Here is an 18667-nt window from a genome sequence, read left to right on the forward strand (position 1 = left end):
TGGTTCAAGCAAGCTCAAACGGGTACTACAGGCTTGCAAGGGTTGAAGATGGCTTCCGAACTGGCCCGCTCAATGCAAAGTTTATCAAGAATTACTACCCATAGATAGACTCATCTATGTTGAAATTCATTTTCATTTTCTTACTTTGCCTAAAAGTTGTATTTCCCTTACGTATGAAGAAGTTGGTTTTCTTTATGGTGTATGTTTTATCCCATCACTTGCAGTGAATTTATTATACTTTTGTCAAGAAAGTTGATGAATTAATGAGAATATTTCAGCTTTTATAAACATGTGCATATGATTGTTCTTTCCGTTGTATCATTCGAAATAAATATTTTATCAATTAGAATGAGATAACAATGCGAAAATCTCCAAACAGCAAAGATTTTGTCATTTCATTACCTTGTCCTAGATAAAACATTTTTTATCGAAAGGGGCAAGAAAGTAATACAAAAAAAAAAACTCAATCTTTCCTAAAAACACCCTCGAAGATGCTGGCCGTCACATCTACATCCGGAGGACAAACAACAGAGTGTGCCTCTAAAGTCTCCAAGGCCCGAGCATAGCCCGACTCAAGTTCAGAAAGAGTTACCTTTGTCTCATCTATAGAGGTCCGATAAGAGGCAAGCACAGACAAAAGTTCCACCCAATGACTGGCATTCGAAGCTATATCCAGGCGCTTCCGAAGCCATGATAAGTCCACTTGGTGACACTCCATGTCAGAGATCCCCTGATACGCTGTCTCGACTACTTTCCCATTAAGGTCACACAGCCGTTGCCTGTCTAATCTATATAAGACAGTGGCAAAAGACTCGAGAAGAGCAGTCTGAATGAGTGGACATTGGCAAGCAAATGAAGCAAAGGTCTCCGAGTAACTCAAATGCACAAGCTGTAGAACTGAAGCAAACTCAGGTGCTACCCAATAATGAAGAAATGATACTTTGCCAGAAGCCAAATGAGGAATTGGGGCCGAAAGCTGCTAGGCTCAGGAATCTCCCCAATGTTTATCGGGTTAGATGAACCACCCGGAGGGGTAACTTCCTGCAGAGGTCCTGAGCCTGAGAATGAGAAGCGATAAGGGAAAAGACCAAAAGCATCACTATCAAAGTGGAAATCACTGAGATTCAGATCCAAAATATTCGAAGGCACTTGCGATGAAAAACCTCTAGCAGTCGTTTCAAAGGCAGGTGTCCCTCCTTGAGAAGGAGAATCATGAGGAGTCACAAAGAGAGTCGGAGTAGAGTCTGAGACAGGTGAAGGCAGGACTCCGGTAGCAGCTAAGTCCGAGGCAGGTGAAGACAGGACCCCGGTAGCAGCTAAGTCTGAGGCAGGTGAAGGCAGGACCCCGGTAGCAGCTAACACTGAAGAAAAGATAAGGAAGTCTTATTAGGGGTAGGGAGCAGTAAAGCTATTTGAATAAAGATTTTTCACAAATTGAAGTACATGACAAACTTCAGAAAGAAAGATTACCAGAGGGAGAATCATTATGTAAAGCCGGAGCAACTGAAGGACTCCTAGCATCAACAAAGTCACTTGGCCGTACAGGGAGCACTTGATCGATCTTAATGTCTGATGAAGCCTGAACAGTAGCAGTCATCCTTGAAGAAGGAAAGAAGGTTGGAAGATGAGAATCACCATAAGTGCCAGAGCGAGTCTCAGAGATTTCTAGTACATCCACCTCCACACCATTTCCAGAGGCACACCTCATCTTTACATTGCTTTTAGAAGCATGGCCTGCGGCATCAATTTCTGTGGCATCAGTTCCTTCAGCAATCTCAATATCAGAACGGTGAGCCCCAATAACCCCGTCACCAAGATAGCGCTCCTCCTCAATTACGGTAGGGCGGTGACGACGCATGCGTGGGATAAGGTCACAAAAATGATCGGAGGACTCAGCCTCATCATTATCGTCATCTATAACTGTTATACGAGGGGTGCGCATCTTCACGAGTCTTGCAGACAAAGGGTGGGTGTCGTCCAAGTCTGAGTCCGGCTTGGAGGAGGCAGCATGGCCAGGAGCCACGGTACTGAGAACGTCTGCAGCCGCACGATCCTACACAACAGGGGCAAATAAAAGGTGTTCATTTAAGAAGGTATAGTCGCAAGAAGGAAAGTAACTTTGAATCAAAAATTTCGGGTACCTGATGGAGCCGTTTGGAAAGGTGATGAATGGAAGGACTGGCATCAGAAGCCCTCTTATGGGCCATTTTCTTAAGGCGCGTCGTCCGAGGACTAGAGGCCTTATTCAAAGGGACTGGCTCTGGAGGAGCAATTGCCAAACTAGAAGCAGACGCCCGAACCGGAGGGTCAGTTAGAGCAAATGAAGTAAAGAAACTCTCGTACATGTGATCAGATTTCCGACTCTCGGACAACCGAAGAGAAGAGTCCTTCTTATAAATTGGCAGAGGCAAACATATGGTCGGTCTGCTCTGGACAAATTCAATAAAGGCATCGATAGTCTTCCGCCAATATCGCCTGAAGGAGGGAGTGAAACCCCCTACCGACTTAAGCCTATCATCGTCAAAGAACCGGATATAGAAAGCATGGTGTGTACAAGTCCGCGACTGAAGCGCCCGTAGCTTTCTGAAAATGATAGCAAAGATGGTGTTGGCCCTGGGGCACATTGATCAAACTCGAATTGACATGCTACACGGTCAGGTCTATAAATGGCACTATCAACACCTTCCTCATGCTATACCGGTAACGAACCGGGACAGATCATTATCAGTATATCAACAAAGTGAGCAGGGACGTTCTTCGGCAAAGGAAAGGACACCGAGCGGGAGAAACCATGATAAATAAATGGTGTTGCCACACCCACCGGTGGGCATACATACGGCTGTGCCACAAAGCATCAGGGATCACCCATCAGAGTATTCAAGGATAAGGTGGAAATGGTACGTGACCAACGCGTGATCAACGGCTGGCAAGACTTCGCTTTCTCAAATGTTCGAGACCCATCAGTACCGAGCACGGGGATACCATCTTTATCCACAATCTCCCGAAGAACCTCTGCCTCGAATACAATCGGAGTGGGGGCAAACTTCGGGGACCTCTCGAAGAAGAAACAAAGCAGGAACTGGCTGTGAATGAAGGAGACAGACTCATATCGACCCACGGAACGAACCATGTCTCGATGTAGTAGATCCAGCCGGTAATAAAGATTCCCAAGAAATAGTGGAGCCAAAGGAATCTGATCCCCTCTGAAGAGCCTAACTGCGAAGGGAAAGACAAAAGGATTAAGAGAATCCGGAGGTGTGCTCGGAAGAATGAAGAATGAAAGGAAGCAAGCCAGAAATCCCAAGAAATAGAGCCTAGAGCCATACATCGGATCAGCCTCATACTCCCGAGAGTCAGGGTCAGCATCTCTGGCCAAAGGCTGAAGATCCTTAAAGAAGTGGCGGATCCATGCGGTATAAGAGGCACGGTCCGTCCTTACTCGATTGGTCCTCCTCGCTGAACCATAAAATACAGAACTCCATCGGCCACAAGCTTGAAGATTTAGCTTCAGAGATTGGATCAAAGAATCATCCTCGGGAGGTGTCCGCTCAAGGTAGAAGGCATTAGGGCCAGTCACTTCTAGACGCAGCAGCATGAACACGTCCTCAAGAGTGGGCCCCATCTCGTGCCGGCCAAGTATAAAGGTGTGTGTCTCGATGCTCCACCGAAGAGCCATGGCTTCAAGGCTAGCATTGTTGTGGCGGACAGATAGGGATCGAGATATTTTCACTGGGATTAATAGCCGGGCCTCCTGAAGCCGCTGACAGAAGCTCCTGTCTGAGAGGACATCATCCACTCACTCCTGCCAACCAAAAGGAGGGTTTGAGAAGGCCTTGAACTGGGGATAGCAGTATGGAAAATCCCCTCGCTCAACTCTAAAGCGTAACACCGAAGAAGGGGAAATGAGGGCCTTATGTCCGGAGTCGGTGTCCTCAGAGAGACATAATGTGTAACGCCCTCAAAATAAACCCATTATATATATATCATTGGCATGCAATATTAAAAGAAACCAATTCATTATCTCATCCATCAGAGTATTACAAAAAGAAAACATTACATGTAATATCAAATTAAATGCCCTATGGGCCTACATCTTTCCAAGCCAACACCTGGACACAAAAATATGAGTTCTAACTCAAACACAAATAAAGCCCTAGGCTTGAATGTTTATCAAATAAAAACAAATAACTAAAGATAGTCTTCAAAATCCAAATCCTTCCAAGCTAAGTCCTTGGAGGTAGCTTATCACCTGGACCTGAAAATGATGTTCCCATAAAGGGTGAGCCACAGCCCAGTAGAAATATACTAAACCAAATATAAGCATTGATTAAAGGAATAGCATTCAATAGATGGTTAACCAAGATAATCAATTACATCATTTTACAGTTTCATGACACTATTGTCTAAGACACGTTTTACTTTCCAACTTTATCAATATGGCTCAGAACCTAGCCAAACTTACAACAGTGAACTATATATATCATATTCACATTCTTCCAATATCAACAAACAGATGAGACTCAGGCTCAAATCAAAACACTTCATACTTCCAGTTTGATACACATTTTAGTGCTGTATCAATAAAACACTTCAATATAAATAAGCACACATAAAAGTGATGCTAATGGAGTCCATCCCCTATCTCCTCCCAAACAAAATCCGGTTTAGAGGTTCATCCCCTATCTTCCCCTAAACCGTGGAGTACATCCCCTATCTCCTCCCACACAAAACAATGTATGCAAACACATAACATATACCACACACAATCAATACACATAATGTCTGTATTAATTCAGCAGTCAAAATTGATGACTTAATCAATGATTAGTTTCAGTTATCCCTAATCCACATGCAGTGTCTACAACAAGCACGACTATCCTCCACCGATAGCCCAAAACAGTTATTTCTAAACTGAAAATAACTATATCAACAATTCAATAGACAAATGATTCAAATTATCCAACTACGCCATTTAATCAATGAATTCCCCAATTCCATGAATTTAACCATATTTTCCCAATTCCATGAATTAATTATACAAATTAATTTATTAATACAACTAGGGTTTTTCCCAAAATTACCAAAGTACCCCCAACATATCAAAATACTAAAACTTAGAACAAAACTTATAAGATGGAGTAGGAAATCCCTACCTCGAAGAAAATAACCCGAATGGAGAAGTCCGAGATGAATACCCAAATTCCAATGTGCTCCAAATCACAAAATGTTCAGGTTAAATGGAAGCCCTCGACTCACTCTATCTTTTTAATACAGGATCTAAGGTAGAAACTCACTCTAAGTAGATCAATCTTAAGAGAGAAGGTGTGTAGAGGGGTTTGGAATCTGAAAGTATATGAAAAACTGATCTGAAACACGCTGCTGCCTATTTAAATCTGACAGGCTCGCTCGAGCGAAGACTTGGTCGCTCGAGCGACCAAACACACGAAAACCTCGCTCGAGCGAAGAAAAGCTCGCTCGAGCCAAGAATGCAATGCTTCAGGTCTGCAACCCTGGAGCACGCTCGAGCAACAGAATGCTCGCTCGAGCAAGGAACTCGAAAACAAACACCTCGCTCGCTCAAGCGAAGAAACTCTCGCTCGAGCGAATAAGCACTGCCCTCAGGTCTAAACCAGACGCAGTCGCTCGCTCGAGCGAAGCAAAGATGGATCAAGCCAGAAGACACAAAAACAAACCTCGCTCGAGCGACCAAATCCTGGCTCGAGCGACCAACCCAAAAACTGGACAGCAACACTTGGTTTACGAACCCAACCAACCTGAAACAAACCTGCCCAACACATCCTACAACTCCAAATGAGGAAATAAAGGACGACAACAACAAATATACAATGACAGAATAAACGGAACCCAAGTCCGGATACAATAATCAAATGGGAAAAGACCGGGGTCGCTATAACCTCCCCCCCTTAAAAGAATTTCGTCCCCGAAATTAAGCATAAGTTTGTGAAAACAGGTTTTTTTTTTTTTTTTTTTTTTTTTTTTTTTTTTTTTTTTATGACAATTCAATAGTAAACAACTTGACCAAAACTGATCGTTTCATCTCTTATCAAGAAGTATCTCATAATGTGTATATAAAACAACATATATTTAAGCCTGCATCACTATTATGCATTATTCCTTTCAATGTTAGCTATTTCCATATCATATTCAATTGCATGATATACACAACTCATTCAACAATGTAATCAACATATACAATGTTACACTAAACTTCTATAATGAAGCAAGTTTCAAGATACACCCATTTACCAAAACATACACACTGTTTTACAACTTAAGACATATGTAAGGCTCTTAAGTTCAACAATATTACAAAATCTAAATACAAGATTACAAATCGATAAACATGTCCGGGTATTTTTCGTGAACTTCCAACTCACGTTCCCAAGTGGCTTCCTCCACTCCGTGATGTTTCCACAAAACCTTGACCAAAGGGATGGTTTTGCCTCGCAAAACTTGATCCCGCCTATCCAAGACTCGAATCGGTCTCTCCTCATACGAGACATCCTCATCAACCACTAAATAAGTCCAATCCAACACATGTGATGGATCCGACTCATACTTCCGAAGCATACTCACATGAAACACGTCATGTACTCCGGACAGCTGCGGCGGTAAAGCTAAACGATAAGCAGCCTCGCCAATCCTCTCAAGGATCTCAAAAGAACCAATGAACCGAGGGACAACTTCCCGCTCTTCCCAAACCTCATCAAACCCCGCCTAGGTGATATCTTCAGAAAGACATGATCACCCACCTCAAACACCAAAGGTCTCCTCCTACGGTCTGCATAAGATTTCTGACGACTCTGTGCTGTAACAAGCCTCTTACGGATAAGCTCAACTTTCTCCGTCGTTTCCCTCACCAACTCCGGACCCAACAGAGGTGCATCACCCACCTCGGCCCAACAAGCAGGAGATCTACACGGTCGGCCATACAAGGCCTCAAACGGTGCCATACCGATACTAGACTGGAAACTGTTGTTGTAGGCAAACTCCACCAACGGCAAGTGCCTCTCCCACGACCCACTAAAGTCTAGAACACAACCCCGAAGCATATCCTCAAGGATCTGAATAGTACGCTCGGACTGCCCGTCAGTCTGAGGATGATAAGCCGTGCTAAAGGTTAACTTAGTGCCTAAGACACTCTGCAAACTCTGCCACAACCTGGCAGTAAAACGAGGATCTCTATCTGAGACGATCGTCACTGGGACCCCGTGCAATCTCACTATGTCTCGAATATACAAGTCGGCAAGATGGTCTACCGAATCTCTCATGCGCATAGGAATGAAGTGCGCCGACTTAGTCAACCGGTCTACAACCACCCAAATAGCATCACTACCCCGCTGAGTCTCGGAAGACCCACAACGAAGTCCATAGTGACGTGTTCCCACTTCCACTCGGCAATAGGCAAGGGTTGCAACAAACCCGCTGGCCTCTGATGTTCGGCCTTCACTTGCTGACAAGTAAGGCACTTAGATACAAAAGTTGCCACATCTCTCTTCATACCCCGCCACCAGAACTGGCGACCCAAATCCCGATACATCTTAGTGCCTCCCGGATACACCGCAAGGCGTGAATGATGAAACTCTCGGAGTACCTCCTCTCGACAAGACTCCGGCACAAACAGACAGTCTCGGTATCTCACACTCAGGTCGGGATACACCGTCAAACCCTTCTCAACCTTCCCACCGAAAATCTTCTTACGGAGGGTTTCTACCTCATAGTCACCCCTCTGAGCCTCTAACACTCGAGTTACGAGTGTAGGCTGTACAACAACAGAAAATAAGGCCGCAGCCTCAACGGATTTGCCCAGAAGTAAATTAAACTCCCCAAGTGCACCCAACATCTCCCATTCTCGGATGGCTATACTAGCTATGTCACCAACAGGTTTCCTGCTAAGGGCATCGGCCACCACGTTGGCCTTTCCCGGATGATAATGCAACTCAAAGTCATAATCCTCTATAAACTCCATCCACCTCCTCTGCCTCAAGTTCAAATCTTTCTGTGTAAACAAATATTTCAGACTCTTATGATCCGAGAATACCTCGAATCTCTCACCATAAAGATAATGCCTCCAAATCTTCAAGGCAAATATCACAGCTGCTAACTCTAGATCATGCGTAGGGTAATTCTGCTCGTGAATTTTCAACTGACGTGAGCCATAGGCAACTACTTTCCCTTCTTGCATTAACACACAACCCAGACCCTCTCGTGAGGCGTCACAATAGACTGCATAACCCAACCCTCTCTCTGGAATAATCAATACTGGAGCGGTGGTCAGTCTAACTTTCAACTCCTGGAACGACTTTTCACAAGTCTCACTCCATACAAATTTGACTCCCTTCCGAGTCAATCTAGTCAAAGGCGAAGCTAATCTGGAGAAATCTTTCACTAACCGATGATAATACCCAGGTAACCCCAGAAAACTGCGGATGTCAAACACACTCTTAGGCTGTGCCCAATCTTGCACTGCCTCAGTCTTGGATATATCAACAGACACTCCTTCCCCAGAAACTACATGGCCTAAGAACTTGACCTCTTCTAGCCAGAACTCACACTTTCTAAACTTAGCATAAAGCTTATGGGCTCTAAGTAACTCAAGCACCACTATCAAGTGTTCCTTGTGCTTCTCCTCAGAAGGTAAATAAATAAGGATGTCGTCCACGAAGACGACTACAAAACAATCTAAAAATTCCCGGAATATTCGGTTCATCAAATCCATAAAAACTGCCGGTGCATTGGTGAGCCCAAATGGCATCACCAGAAACTCATAGTGGCCATACCATGTACGGAATGCCGTCTTCGGAATATCCTCCTCCCTGACTCTTAACTGATGATAACCCGATCTCAAGTCTATCTTCGAGAAACAACGAGAACCCTTCAACTGATCGAACAGATCATCTATACGAGGCATAGGGTACTTATTCTTAACCGTAGCCCGATTCAATTTCCGGTAATCTATACAAAGTCTCAAAGCACCACCTTTCTTTTTAACAGAGAGGGCCGGTGCTCCCCACGGCGAAACACTAGGACGAATATAACCCTTGTCTAGTAACTCCTGGAGCTGAATCTTCAACTCAACTAACTCGGCTGGGGCAAAACGATAAAGTGCCATAGAAATCGGCGCCGTGCCTGGCACTAGGTCAATAGAGAATTCAATCTCTCGATGCGGTGGCAAACCAACAAGATCCTCGGGAAAGACGTCCGAGTACTCACAAACCACCATTGGCAACACAATCTGAGTCTCATCATCCTCACTAATCGAAAGGTTAGCAAGTAGACCACTAAGCTCACTCCGTCCTCGCGGAACATACCCCGGTGGCAATACATTACCAACCCGATCCCCCAGAAAATGAAAATACTCTCCGCTCATGGTACAACAAGTGACCCTCTGGCGATAGCAATCAATAATTGCCCGGTATGACGATAACCAGTCCATACCCAAAATAACATCGAAACCCCTCATAGGCATAACTACAAAGGAAAATGGGATTCTATGGTAATCAACATCTATATCACAACCCCTAACACCTTGTTTCAAAATCAATTCACCCCCAAGAGGTGACACTACACAAATAGGAGATGCTAACTGTGCTAACTCCAACTCCAAAACAGATGCAAATGCAGCAGACACAAAGGAATGGGATGCACCCGTATCAATCAAAACATTAGCAACCGAGTTGCAAAACAAGAAGGTACCTCTCACAACTAATGGTGCTGGCACAAGATCCTGCGCGGTAACAGCATACACGCGCCCAGACGACCTCTGATCAACCTGCTCACCCCTAGGAGCATAAGATTGCTGCACCGACTGGGACGATGAAGCCCCCTGATTGGCCCTCGAGGCCTGACCCGACTGAGCTGGCTGCTGACCCTGAATCTGCCTCAAACCAGATGCACCAGGTGTGCCACCCAACTGAGGGCAATACCTCTTCATATGCCCTGGCTGACCTCACTGATAACACGAGAGTGGCTGGCCTCTACCCTGACTTTGGCTCTGAGATCGAGCCGAAGATGATGCTGCTCTCTGCACTCCTCCCGTCTGAGGACAAACTGGAGACTTGTGGTCCAGCTGGCCACACTTGAAACAGGTAATGTCTCCCTGACTGCCTTTCCCCGAACTAGCACTCGGCACAAGAAAAGTCGATCTAGAAAAGCTACTCTGAGACTGCTGAGGATTAAAACCCTTCTGTCTCCTACCGTCACTCTGACCATCCTGACTCCTCTTGGAGCCCTTCTGTCCTTCCTCCTCCTCCTGCATCATGATTTCCATGTGGGCTGCAGCATCAACCATACGCCCATAATCCCGAATCATAGTTCCCCCAACTCTCAGCTTGAGGCCACGCCTCAACTTCTTCTCAAACTCGATACAACGGCGTTCCTCAGACGCCACCAACTCAGGTGCAAACCTGGACAAACTAGTAAATGCAGCCTCAAACTCAGCCACTAAAGAACTCAACTGCTTAAGCTGGCAGAACTGGTCTCTCAGTTTCTCCCTAACTGCTGGAGATAAGAACTTTTCCTGGAAAGCATTCACAAAAGCCTCCCATGTACCTCCTATACGACCCTTAGTAAACTTCCACCACTGGCCCGCATCCCCCTTCAACTGGAAAGATGCCAAGGTCACTTTCAACCCCTCGTCTTCGATGCCAAGCATCTCAAACGTCTTCGTTGTCTGTTCGAGCCATTCATCTGCCTTAAGCGGCTCTTTAGGATCACCCACAAATTCATCCGGATTAGACCGGAAGAACTCCCTCTTCAGAAAGGAAGGTCCTGCGTTTGCAGCAATATCCCGAGCTTGATTCTCAGCTCTGAAAATGCCTACTGACTCCCTAAATGCCCCCGCTATCTCTCGGGCTAGAGCGCCCATAGCCTGCTGGCCTACTGGCTCGGCCACATTGGCCTGGCCAATTCCCTCCTGAACTGCTGGAATCTCCTTTGGCACAGGCACCTCCTGCCTACCCGGCCTACCACGCCTACCGCGTCCTCGTCCTCGTCCTGACATCCTAATAAAAGAAACAAAGGCATTAGCACATTAATAAATGTTCCGAAGCTAAACACTCGCGTCCTAATGCATGGGACAACAATAATTCATTCCACGTAAGCACATAATCACATAAGCACCTACGAATTTCATTCCTGGATAATGATAGTCCCAATGCGTTACTATAGTTCCGGTTGGAAGCAGCAGTGATCAAGTGCCTTTCCAACAAGACTACTAGAAACTCAAGGGTCCAATCAACATCCTAGAAACTACATTCCATACCCACATAATCACATAAACATGTTATAACATAAGCATATAACATTACACTAAGTCTCTATCAAACGAGACGAGCCCAATGTGATACTAATCACTTCCCACGTACCCAAAGTATTCAAACTCGGTACGCTCTGATACTAAGTTGTAACGCCCTCAAAATAAACCCATTATATATATATCATTGGCATGCAATATTAAAAGAAACCAATTCATTATCTCATCCATCAGAGTATTACAAAAAGAAAACATTACATTTAATATCAAATTAAATGCCCTATGGGCTTACATCTTTCCAAGCCAACACCTGGACACAAAAATATGAGTTCTAACTCAAATACAAATAAAACCCTAGGCTTGAATGTTTATCAAATAAAAACAAATAACTAAAGATAGTCTTCAAAATCCAAATCCTTCCAAGCTAAGTCCTTGGAGGTAGCTTATCACCTGGACCTGAAAATGATGTTCCCATAAAGGGTGAGCCACAGCCCAGTAGAAATATACTAAACCAAATATAAGCATTGATTAAAGGAATAGCATTCAATAGATGGTTAACCAAGATAATCAATTACATCATTTTACAGTTTCATGACACTATTGTCTAAGACACGTTTTACTTTCCAACTTTATCAATATGGCTCAGAACCTAGCCAAACTTACAACAGTGAACTATATATATCATATTCACATTCTTCCAATATCAACAAACAGATGAGACTCAGGCTCAAATCAAAACACTTCATACTTCCAGTTTGATACACATTTTAGTGCTGTATCAATAAAACACTTCAATATAAATAAGCACACATAAAAGTGATGCTAATGGAGTCCATCCCCTATCTCCTCCCAAACAAAATCCGGTTTAGAGGTCCATCCCCTATCTTCCCCTAAACCGTGGAGTACATCCCCTATCTCCTCCCACACAAAACAATGTATGCAAACACATAACATATACCACACACAATCAATACACATAATGTCTGTATTAATTCAGCAGTCAAAATTGATGACTTAATCAATGATTAGTTTCAGTTATCCCTAATCCACATGCAGTGTCTACAACAAGCACGGCTATCCTCCACCGATAGCCCAAAACAGTTATTTCTAAACTGAAAATAACTATATCAACAATTCAATAGACAAATGATTCAAATTATCCAACTACGCCATTTAATCAATGAATTCCCCAATTCCATGAATTTAACCATATTTTCCCAATTCCATGAATTAATTATACAAATTAATTTATTAATACAACTAGGGTTTTTCCCAAAATTACCAAAGTACCCCCAACATATCAAAATACTAAAACTTAGAACAAAACTTATAAGATGGAGTAGGAAATCCCTACCTCGAAGAAAATAACCCGAATGGAGAAGTCCGAGATGAATACCCAAATTCCAATGTGCTCCAAATCACAAAATGTTCAGGTTAAATGGAAGCCCTCGACTCACTCTATCTTTTTAATAAAGGATCTAAGGTAGAAACTCACTCTAAGTAGATCAATCTTAAGAGAGAAGGTGTGTAGAGGGGTTTGGAATCTGAAAGTATATGAAAAACTGATCTGAAACACGCTGCTGCCTATTTAAATCTGACAGGCTCGCTCGAGCGAAGACTTGGTCGCTCGAGCGACCAAACACACGAAAACCTCGCTCGAGCGAAGAAAAGCTCGCTCGAGCCAAGAATGCAATGCTTCAGGTCTGCAACCCTGGAGCACGCTCGATCAACAGAATGCTCGCTCGAGCAAGGAACTCGAAAACAAACACCTCGCTCGCTCGAGCGAAGAAACTCTCGCTCGAGCGAATAAGCACTGCCCTCAGGTCTAAACCAGACGCAGTCGCTCGCTCGAGCGAAGCAAAGCTGGATCGAGCCAGAAGACACAAAAACAAACCTCGCTCGAGCGACCAAATCCTGGCTCGAGCGACCAACCCAAAAACTGGACAGCAACACTTGGTTTACAAACCCAACCAACCTGAAACAAACCTGCCCAACACATCCTACAACTCCAAATGAGGAAATAAAGGACGACAACAACAAATATACAATGACAGAATAAACGGAACCCAAGTCCGGATACAATAATCAAATGGGAAAAGACCGGGGTCGCTATATAATGGCGCCCCCATCGGAGACAGAAGGGAAGTGGTAGAGGTAGCCGCTCGCCAGAATGGGTCCTTCCGACCAAAATAAGGAGATTTCCTCCACTCGGACGCCGGAGGTACATCCCTCTCTTTCATGAGAGCTGGTTCTGATGACCCCGAGACAATGAGTTTCTTTCGAGAAGACATATGGCTGAAATAACAAGTATAAATAGCAAGGAGTTGATCGTATCAAAATTCAAAATATTGGAATTAAAGCAACACGTTCGAATGAAATTTCGGCATCAACTATTCGTTTCTTAGAGAATCCATGAATTCAACAAATTCTACGAGAAATTTTTACGCCAAGAATTCAGGCACGATGTCTACTATTCTAAGAGTCGCAACAATTAGTCATTTTTATAACAAGATTTACATGCAACATGATGGGTTTATCAACAAAATCAACCTCAGACGTCATCAACAATTCATTTTCTCGGGTATTCTTCAAGCTTAACAAATTGTATTACCAATGGGTGTATCATCAACATACAGATTTCGAGTTTCTATCATCAATAAGAGATGCAATGTCGTAGGCCGTTTTGTGATGAAGTTCAAGCAGGTCACTTTCTCAAAATCACTACGTTCCATATTAAAGATCCAATTTATACGGGGCTCAAAAATTTGGATAGAGTGAAGTTCAATAGCAAATTTCAGGCCCAAGATCCGAAGTATTTCACATTTCTCATTTCTCATCAGTAGCAAGATTCAATGGATTGTCATGCGAATTACAAGAATATTCCTCTCAAGTCAATGTTAATTGCTCAATTCAAGTGGCAAGTATTCTATTACGAGTACAAAATTCAGCAGCAATGGTTCAATTTATGCAATAGCCCAGAATTTCTTTGGCAAATTTCAAGTAAAAAAAAAAACATTTAAATAAATCCCACAGCCTATTTTAAAAATTGCAAAGCCCAAACAAATTCAAGCTTCACATTGGAATTTCAAATCACCAATATTATTTTCATTTTATTTAGTGTATCAGAACATGGAAGTTCAAGCATGGATTCATTTTATTTAATGTATTAGAGTTTACAATGAGAAGGAAAGTGGGTCATTACAAGAGTTTCCACCAAAAGGAAAAATTAAATAAAAAAGAGCTTACCCACAGATTCGAGAGGAAATAGAGAACCACGGCTGGAAGCAATGGCAAGACCACAAATGTGAGACGCATACACCCAAGGCCGATGTCGAGCTGAGCAGTGCTAGGCAAGCCCACACACACGTCGCGTTGAAAGGGCAACGTGTGTAGTTGACGTTGGACAGTTGAGGACGAAGACAGTGTTGAAGACGTAACGGAGTCGACGTCGACGTTGATCAACAAGACTGAGCTAGACTGGGCAAGACCACACACGTTGCGTTGAGTGGGCGAACGTGTGTGGTCTGCGTTGGAACCGTTGAAGACAACAATGATCGGATGTGGAGCAGAGAGAGGCCGATGGCGGCTTGGTTGGAGCTGGAGCAGCGAGCAGCCGACGGCAGCTTAGGCCACGGCGATGTAGTCGTGTGCAAGCAGAACTAAGATCTGGGTAAGTCGAGCTCTAAAACAAAAATAATATATATATATATATATATATTCGAAATGCCTACCAAAAGCAAAGATGAGGAAGAACGCTGGACAGCCGAGGCCGGCGGTGAAGTGGCAGCAGAGTGAAGCCAACGCCGAGCTCCAGAGTAGCTGGGCAGTCAAGGTCGGCGTTGGATGTAACTACGTAGAGGAGCAGTGACGTTGCAGAGAGGTCGGTGTCGTGTTGGTCGGCATAACCGAGCTTCGGAGTGTCTGGATCTCTAGGTCGAAATGAAGCACCTACGGTGAGACAGAGTTGGCGAAGGCATAGAATAGCAGCATCCGGGGTTGCGACGTCCGCAGTAGTCAGAACTGAAGCAAGTCAGCAACTTGGTCATGGCGTCTGTGGCAGTCGGAGCTGGGTTTTCAGTGACGACGGCGGCGCCAACGGGGCCTGGAGTCATGATGAAGGTCAGTGCTCAAGCGGAGCTATGTGGTTTGTCGAAGAAGAAGAGCATGACGGTGGCCTCTGGCAGTGCAGAAACGAAGCCTTCTTGGAGAGGAAGAAACTGGGTCTCTCGATATAGAGAGAGAGAGAGAGAGTAGGCTGAAATGGGTATGGCGGCTGTGCAAATAGTTGGTGAGGTTTAGGGTTTTGAGCCTTTCCTTAAATAAAAAAAAAATGGGGTACTATTCTTTGAATATTCCCTCAATATTCTGTATAAACGTATGCATGTATATGTATGTAGTGGATTGGCTGATTTGCCAAACAAGAAAAATGTGTGTGAGTATTATCCTTTTCTTTTTTCTTTTTCTTTTTGTTTAGGAATAAAAAAATGAGTGCCTTATTTCTTTTTATTTTTCTTGGAGTAAAAATATACATGTATATTTTTTCATTTTTTTTTAAATATCAGTGGCATGAAAAAAAAAAAAAAAAAAAATTATGCTTGTCAGTTTTATTCGTAAATTACAGTGCGTCATCAACTTTATCCATAGGCTCTGTCGAGGCAACATATATTTTTTTTTGGGACGTGATGTGAAGCAGGGCCGAAGAAATGACAGTATGCATGTCCGAGAAATTTAAAATTTCTCATACACGCAAGGGGCAAATGTAAGAGAAGCTAATTTGGGCCCACTAAATTAATTAGGCCCAATAGTCCAGGGTTGATGGGCCTGAATTTATCGCAAGTCCAAGATTGGTGGGCCCGGGTTTATCGCCATCGAACAGGCTGAATCGCCCTAAGCCTCGAAAGGGTTCGGATCCACGAACTTAGAAACTTACTCTGGCTCGGACTCGAAAGGGTTCTGATCCACGAACCTAGAGACTCGAAGCACTCGGCTTCGAACGAATTCAGATGCAATCTAGAAGCCGCTCTGTTAATGAGTCCCAGAACACTTGCGGACTCGGAGCTTTCCGGGATCTGCTTACCAAAACCATGGACGTAATGGAGTCCGAACAAAGGACCCGATCCCGAGGACGATGAGTGGAGATAAATTCACTTTTTGGTTAAACTAGCCTATACCCGGGTCGAGGTGGCACGACTCCGGGGGGGTCCATGAGACTCGGCAATATTTTGCGGCAGGACGTCCTCTGAGACTACTCCTGACCCTTTGGGATGATTTGGGATCATTGGTTAGGTGTGGCTAAGAAGAAGGGTTCGCCGAGGGGTTGATCTCCTCTTCGGGATTTTTCTCATTCTCGGAGAGGTCACCTCCTCGGACAAGGTGGTTAGAGAGTGTATTCCCCGTGTGCCTTACACATGGGTTCCATCCTATATCATGAGGTGCCTATAAATAGCACCCATCCATAGCTTCACAAGGGATGGAGTTTAGAGATTTTTAACTCTTGGGAAAGAACTAATTTCCTTTCTCCATTATCAACCTGGAGAGTGAAAGTGGGAGATCCATGGGAGAGCCTTGCCATTATTCTCTCTCTAGCCACTTTTCTTTTTTCTTCACCCAATCTCTTATCTCCATCATCTCCTTTACTTTTGTGTTTTTAAGTTGAGACTATTAAAGAATCTAAGTCTCTCATCATCTTCTAGAGAATTCGAAGTTGTTCTTCAAGGATCTTCGAAGTTCTTTGAATTTTCTGACGACTTTCTTGAACCCTCTCATACACAGTCCAACAATTAATCCAGGCCCGTGATCTGTTACAGTGATGCTTCCTTTTGTGGCCCAACAGTCCATGCTCTTTTTCAATTTTAGCATGGATGACCTGAGAGGAAGACTTGTGCCGAACAAATGGGTCGAGCTACGGCAACACGGGATATGATGTTGGGCCTTGCGAGGAGATCATGTGCCTAACCGAATTAAACCAACGCGGTTCCTCGGCCCATTACGTTGGGCCGAGCAAACTGACCAGAGTGTAAAACGTGAGGTGCTCAACTAAGCTGTTATTCAGCAAAATTCGATATTCGGTTAGATTCACATTGATGCGTTGGGTTGAGTTATGGACAGTCCAGACTGACGTAAGGCCGATACGTCCTACGAGATAGCAGGTTGAGGCCGAGATGCCGAACCACGCACCCTACGACCTGTCAATTTAGATGGACCGGTATATTATAGCTCGACCATCCAAGTCTGTTGTGATGTCTACTTTTTCCAAGTGATAGCCCGATTGTGTAAGCCATCTGGACCAATGATGAAGAAGGGGAAATCCGCTCCTAGTATACGTCAATACCGTTTGGTGGTTCGACAAATACTGTTTGGAGGTTTTGGTCTCTATACATGTAAGGAAAGTAGAGGGGAGCACAGTCCCCTGCCCAGAGAAGGACAGCAGAGGTAGTGCGCCCACAATCTTTGAGGCTGCATGGCCAGCCTAGAAAATGAGAAAGGTGGAGACGTTAGAGGTAAGCAATCTGATGGAATTCCCAATTCTCTCTCTCGAGCGCTCTCTATTCTTCTTCTCCTCCTCCTAGTGTGCTAACTTGATTGTCGGAGGGTTTATCCGGTAGCACACCGCTAAGCAGCTCACTTTCTTTTGGTGTTCAGGTTAAGTGGCGTCACGTGGAGCTTGGGTTCAAGGAATACGGACTACTGAGAATATTTCACCCCGTACATAATTAATTTTTAGAAAATTAATAATTTCTCATTAAAAAGAAATTTTGAAAAGATGATAAAAAAATAATTTTTAAACAATGACCAAACGTATCATTCTTTTGGATTCTAAAAATAAATAAATACAAAATAAAAACTGCTTAAAATACAGTTGCTAAAACCTAACTATGAAAAAAACAAAATTGATTTTACAATGTAGCAAGAGACAAACAGGCTTAAGAAAAATTGGTTACACAAAGTGTCCACCACCATGTGGGCTGTTAGTCAGTGGCGGAATCAGAAATTCAATATAGAGGGGGCACACATTAATCACAACATTAATTTTTTTTTTCCTCCCATAACAAGTAACAATGACATATTATTAAACTTATACATTTTTATTTTTATTATAATTATCCTTATATTTTCATTAAGGTGACTTATAAATCCACAATCAATAACTAAATTTCATTAATCAAATAATCAATAAGTTCAATCCTATCAGCTCAAATAAAAGTGCTCCACAATGAGGAGAAATAAGCAACTAAACAAATCCCATAATAAGAAATGAATTATCAATTGATTCAATTTTTACCTTGACTTATTAATAAAATGTGTCCAAGAATAATCAAAATAATAAAATAGAGAATTTTTAAAATTTTAAAAAAGCAAAAAGTTTTACATAATTTAAGGAATGTCACTATT

Source organism: Camellia sinensis, chromosome 7, assembly GCF_055761805.1.
Source record: "Camellia sinensis isolate YWXY chromosome 7, ASM5576180v1, whole genome shotgun sequence".
Taxonomy (NCBI): domain Eukaryota; kingdom Viridiplantae; phylum Streptophyta; class Magnoliopsida; order Ericales; family Theaceae; genus Camellia; species Camellia sinensis.